Here is a 6000-nt window from a genome sequence, read left to right as displayed (position 1 = left end):
CCCGATCTGCGCGCCCTTTGACAAGCGCACGGGTACACTAGCTTGTCTCTGCCAACCACAGGCAGCAGGCTGACGCCTCTACCTCCCTGATCGATTCCTGCCGAGTGTCCTAGACACAAGGCCACGGATCAGGTGATGTTCACTAGGTTGTTGGGCGTATATGTGTTTATCGAGAACACCCACGCATGACACGTCGCCACAATGACAATTACGGCACGGCGGGCAACGTAAACTTTGGAACAAACGAAGAAACGTCCGAAACATAAGCGGCACAGAAGGCCGGCAATCGAACAGGGCGGGGCACGCGGTCGTACAAACAGCCTGAGCCATCAACCATTTCCAATTGGGCATGTGCCATTGGGTACATTGGTCAGAATTGGCAACTTGGGAATTTTGACGTGCCCAACTTCTTCGGTCTTCGCATGGAAACAGCATGGTTCGATCGTCTCATAACAGCGTCGTCATCACCCGGGCTTCACGCCGTCGACGCCAACGTGTGGTGGCTCCATGGTATTCATTGCGTCGTCAGCATGACGCTCGTATTCAACAGTCTTCAGTACAACCTATACATTAACATTGGCCAAAACGTAAGCAAGAAGAAAAGCGCCACGGATCCATTAAAATCGGCGAGGTAAGCCTTTATTGTAGGTGTGTTCACAATAATTGTGGGTTTGTCCCTGAAAATGTTTCCCAAGATGTCTCAAAAGCCACATTCCCTGAGAACCCTATTGTCTGCAGAGCAAGATAGCAGTCAACATGAACTTAGTTCCAGAAGCCAGCGGACAACTTGGGTCAACACGCATGTGAATGGGACTACATGCACAGAGGAAGGTGGCTGAAAATGTCACACAATGCCAATAACATTGAAAAAAGAAAGAAGACGGCAGCGACGAAAACAATGCTGCCGCCCAAAATTTCGCAATCCGTCAAAAAGTGTGAGTACTTTTCAAAGCAATTCCGGGCTCTGACCCAACCTGCGCGTCCTTTCACAAACGCACGGGTACACTAGCTGGTCCCCGCCCACCGCCGGCAGCAGGCTTACGCCTCTCCCTCCCTGATCGATTCCTGCCGAGTGTTCTAGACACAAGGCTACGGATCAGGTGATGTTCACTAGGTTGTTGCGCGTATATGTGTTTATCGAGAACAGCCGCGCATGACACGTCGCCACAATGACAATTACGGCACGGCGGGCAACGTAAACTGTAGAACAAACGAAGAAACCTCCGAAAGCTAAGCGGCGCAGAAGGGCGACAATCGAAGAGGGCGGGGCACGCGGTCGTACAAACAGCCTGAGCCATCAACCATTTCCGATTGGGCTTGTGCCATTCGGTACATTGGTCAGAATTGGCAACTTCGGAATTTTGACGTGCCCAACTTCTTCGGTCTTCGCATGGAAACAGCATGGTTCGATCGTCTCATAACAGCGTCGCCATCACCCGGGTTTCACGCCGTTGACGCCAACGTGTGGTGGCTCCATGGTATTCATTGCGTCGTCAGCATGACGCTGGTATTCAACAGTCTTCAGTACAACCTATACATTAACATTGGCCAAAACGTAAGCAAGAAGAAAGCGCCACGGATCCATTGAAATCGGCGAGGTAAGCCTTTATTGTAGGTGTGTTCACAATAATTGTGGGTTTGTCCCTGAAAAGGTTTCCCAAGATGTCTCACAAGCCACATTCTCTGAGAACCCTATCGTCTGCAGAGCAAGATAGCAGTCAACATGCACTTAGTTCCAGAAGCCAGCGGACAACTTGGGTCAACACGCATGTGAACGGGACTACATGCACAGAGGAAGGTGGCTGAAAATGTCACACAATGCCAATAACATTGAAACAAGAAAGAAGACGGCAGCGACGAAAACAATGCTGCCACCGAAATTTCGCAATCCGTCAAAAAGGGTGAGTATTTTCAATGCAGTTCCGGGCCCTGACCCGATCTGCGCGCCCTTTGACAAGCGCACGGGTACACTAGCTTGTCTCCGCCAACCACAGGCAGCAGGCTGACGCCTCTACCTCCCTGATCGATTCCTGCCGAGTGTCCTAGACACAAGGCCACGGATCAGGTGATGTTCACTAGGTTGTTGGGCGTATATGTGTTTATCGAGAACACCCACGCATGACACGTCGCCACAATTACAATTACGGCACGGCGGGCAACGTAAACTTTGGAACAAACGAAGAAACGTCCGAAAGATAAGTGGCACAGAAGGCCGGCAATCGAACAGGGCGGGGCACGCGGTCGTACAAACAGCCTGAGCCATCAACCATTTCCAATTGGGCATGTGCCATTGGGTACATTGGTCAGAATTGGCAACTTGGGAATTTTGACGTGCCCAACTTCTTCGGTCTTCGCATGGAAACAGCATGGTTCGATCCTCTCTTAACAGCGTCGCCATCACCCGGGTTTCACGCCGTTGACGCCAACGTGCGGTGGCTCCATGGTATTCATTGCGTCGTCAGCATGACGCTGGTATTCAACAGTCTTCAGTAAAACCTATACATTAACATAGGCCAAAACGTAAACAAGAAGAAAGCGTCGCGGAACCATTGAAATCGGCGAGGTAAGCCTTCTTTGTAGGTGTGGTCACATTAATTGTGGGTTTGTCGCTGAAAATGTTTCCCATGATGTCTCACAAGCCACATTCTCTGAGAACCCTATCGCCTGCAGAGCAAGATAGCAGTCAACACACTCTTAGTTCCAGAAGCCAGCGGACAACTTGTGTCAACAAGCAGGTGAATGGGACTACATGCACAGAGGAAGGTGGCTGAAAATGGCACACAATGCCAATAACATTGAAAAAAGAAAGAAGACGGCAGCGACGAAAACAATGCTGCCGCCCAAAATTTCGCAATCCGTCAAAAAGTGTGAGTACTTTTCAAAGCAATTCCGGGCTCTGACCCAACCTGCGCGTCCTTTCACAAACGCACGGGTACACTAGCTGGTCCCCGCCCACCGCCGGCAGCAGGCTTACGCCTCTCCCTCCCTGATCGATTCCTGCCGAGTGTTCTAAACACAAGGCTACGGATCAGGTGATGTTCACTAGGTTGTTGCGCGTATATGTGTTTATCGAGAACACCCGCGCATGACACGTCGCCACAATGACAATTACGGCACGGCGGGCAACGTAAACTGTGGAACAAACGAAGAAACGTCCGAAAGATAAGCGGCACAGAAGGCCGGCAATCAAACAGGGCGGGGCACGCGGTCGTACAAACAGCCTGAGCCATCAACCATTTCCAATTGGGCATGTGCCATTGGGTACATTGGTCAGAATTGGCAACTTGGGAATTTTGACGTCCCCAACTTCTTCGGTCTTCGCATGGAAACAGCATGGTTCGATCGTCTCATAACAGCGTCGCCATCACCCGGGTTTCACGCCGTTGACGCCAACGTGTGGTGGCTCCATGGTATTCATTGCGTCGTCAGAATGACGCTGGTATTCAACAGTCTTCAGTACAACCTATACATTAACATTGGCCAAAACGTAAGCAAGAAGAAGGCGCCACGGATCCATTGAAATCGGCGAGGTAAGCCTTTATTGTAAGTGTGTTCACAATAATTGTGGGTTTGTCCCTGAAAAGGTTTCCCAAGATGTCTCACAAGCCACATTCTCTGAGAACCCTATCGTCTGCAGAGCAAGATAGCAGTCAACATGCACTTAGTTCCAGAAGCCAGCGGACAACTTGGGTCAACACGCATGTGAACGGGACTACATGCACAGAGGAAGGTGGCTGAAAATGTCACACAATGCCAGTAACATTGAAACAAGAAAGAAGACGGCAGCGACGAAAACAATGCTGCCACCGAAATTTCGCAATCCGTCAAAAAGGGTGAGTATTTTCAATGCAGTTCCGGGCTCTGACCCGATCTGCGCGCCCTTTGACAAGCGCACGGGTACACTAGCTTGTCTCCGCCAACCACAGGCAGCAGGCTGACGCCTCTACCTCCCTGATCGATTCCTGCCGAGTGTCCTAGACACAAGGCCACGGATCAGGTGATGTTCACTAGGTTGTTGGGCGTATATGTGTTTATCGAGAACACCCACGCATGACACGTCGCCACAATGACAATTACGGCACGGCGGGCAACGTAAACTTTGGAACAAACGAAGAAACGTCCGAAAGATAAGCGGCACAGAAGGCCGGCAATCGAACAGGGCGGGGCACGCGGTCGTACAAACAGCCTGAGCCATCAACCATTTCCAATTGGGCATGTGCCATTGGGTACATTGGTCAGAATTGGCAACTTGGGAATTTTGACGTGCCCAACTTCTTCGGTCTTCGCATGGAAACAGCATGGTTCGATCCTCTCATAACAGCGTCGCCATCACCCGGGGTTCACGCCGTTGACGCCAACGTGCGGTGCCTCCATGGTATTCATTGTGTCGTCAGCATGACGCTGGTATTCAACAGTCTTCAGTACAACCTATACATTAACCTAGGCCAAAACGTAAGCAAGAAGGAAGCGCCGTGGATCCATTGAAATGAGCGACGTAAGCCTTCATCGTAGGTGTGTTCACAGTGTTTTTGGGTTTGTCCCATAAATTTTTCCCATGATGTCTCACATGCCACATTCTCAGAGAACCCTATCGTCTGCAGAGCAAGATAGCAGCCAACACACTATGAGTTCCAGAAGCCAGCGGACAACCTGGGTCAACGCGCATGTCAATGGGACTAGATACACAGAGGAAGATGGCTGAAAATGTCACACAATGCCAATAACATTGAAACAAGAAAGAAGACGGCAGCGACGAAAACAATGCTGCCACCGAAATTTCGCGATCCGTCAAAAAGGGTGAGTATTTTCAATGCAGTTCCGGGCTCTGACCCGATCTGCGCGCCCTTTGACAAGCGCACGGGTACACTAGCTTGTCTCCGCCAACCACAGGCAGCAGGCTGACGCCTCTACCTCCCTGATCGATTCCTGCCGAGTGTCCTAGACACAAGGCCACGGATCAGGTGATGTTCACTAGGTTGTTGGGCGTATATGTGTTTATCGAGAACACCCACGCATGACACGTCGCCACAATGACAATTACGGCACGGCGGGCAACGTAAACTTTGGAACAAACGAAGAAACGTCCGAAAGATAAGCGGCACAGAAGGCCGGCAATCGAACAGGGCGGGGCACGCGGTCGTACAAACAGCCTGAGCCATCAACAGTTTCCAATTGGGCATGTGCCATTGGGTACATTGGTCAGAATTGGCAACTTGGGAATTTTGACGTGCCCAACTTCTTCGGTCTTCGCATGGAAACAGCATGGTTCGATCCTCTCATAACAGCGTCGCCATCACCCGGGTTTCACGCCGTTGACGCCAACGTGCGGTGGCTCCATGGTATTCATTGTGTCGTCAGCATGACGCTGGTATTCAACAGTCTTCAGTACAACCTATACATTAACCTAGGCCAAAACGTAAGCAAGAAGGAAGCGCCGTGGATACATTGAAATGAGCGACGTAAGCCTTCATCGTAGGTGTGTTCACAGTGTTTTTGGGTTTGTCCCATAAATTTTTCCCATGATGTCTCACATGCCACATTCTCAGAGAACCCTATCGTCTGCAGAGCAAGATAGCAGCCAACACACTATGAGTTCCAGAAGCCAGCGGACAACCTTGGTCAACGCGCATGTCAATGGGACTAGATACACAGAGGAAGATGGCTGAAAATGTCACACAATGGCAATAACATTGAAAAAAGCGACACGGCAGCGACCAAAAACGAAGCTGCCACCAAGATTTCGCAATCCGTCAAAAAGGATGAGTACTTTTCAAAGCGGTTCCGGGCTCAGACCCGACCTGCGCGCCCTTTCACAAGCGCACCGGTACACGAGCTGGTCCCCGCCAACAGCCGGCAGCAGGCTGACGTCTCTACCTCCCTGATCCATTCCTGCCGATTGTCCTAGACACAAGGCCGCGGATCAGGTGATGTTCACTAGGTCGTTGGGGGTATATGTGTTTACCGAGAACAGCCACGCATGACACGTCGCCACACTGACAA

This window comes from Dermacentor andersoni, unplaced genomic scaffold, assembly GCF_023375885.2.
Source record: "Dermacentor andersoni unplaced genomic scaffold, qqDerAnde1_hic_scaffold ctg00000058.1, whole genome shotgun sequence".
NCBI lineage: Eukaryota > Metazoa > Arthropoda > Arachnida > Ixodida > Ixodidae > Dermacentor > Dermacentor andersoni.
This window is presented reverse-complemented; position numbering follows the sequence as displayed.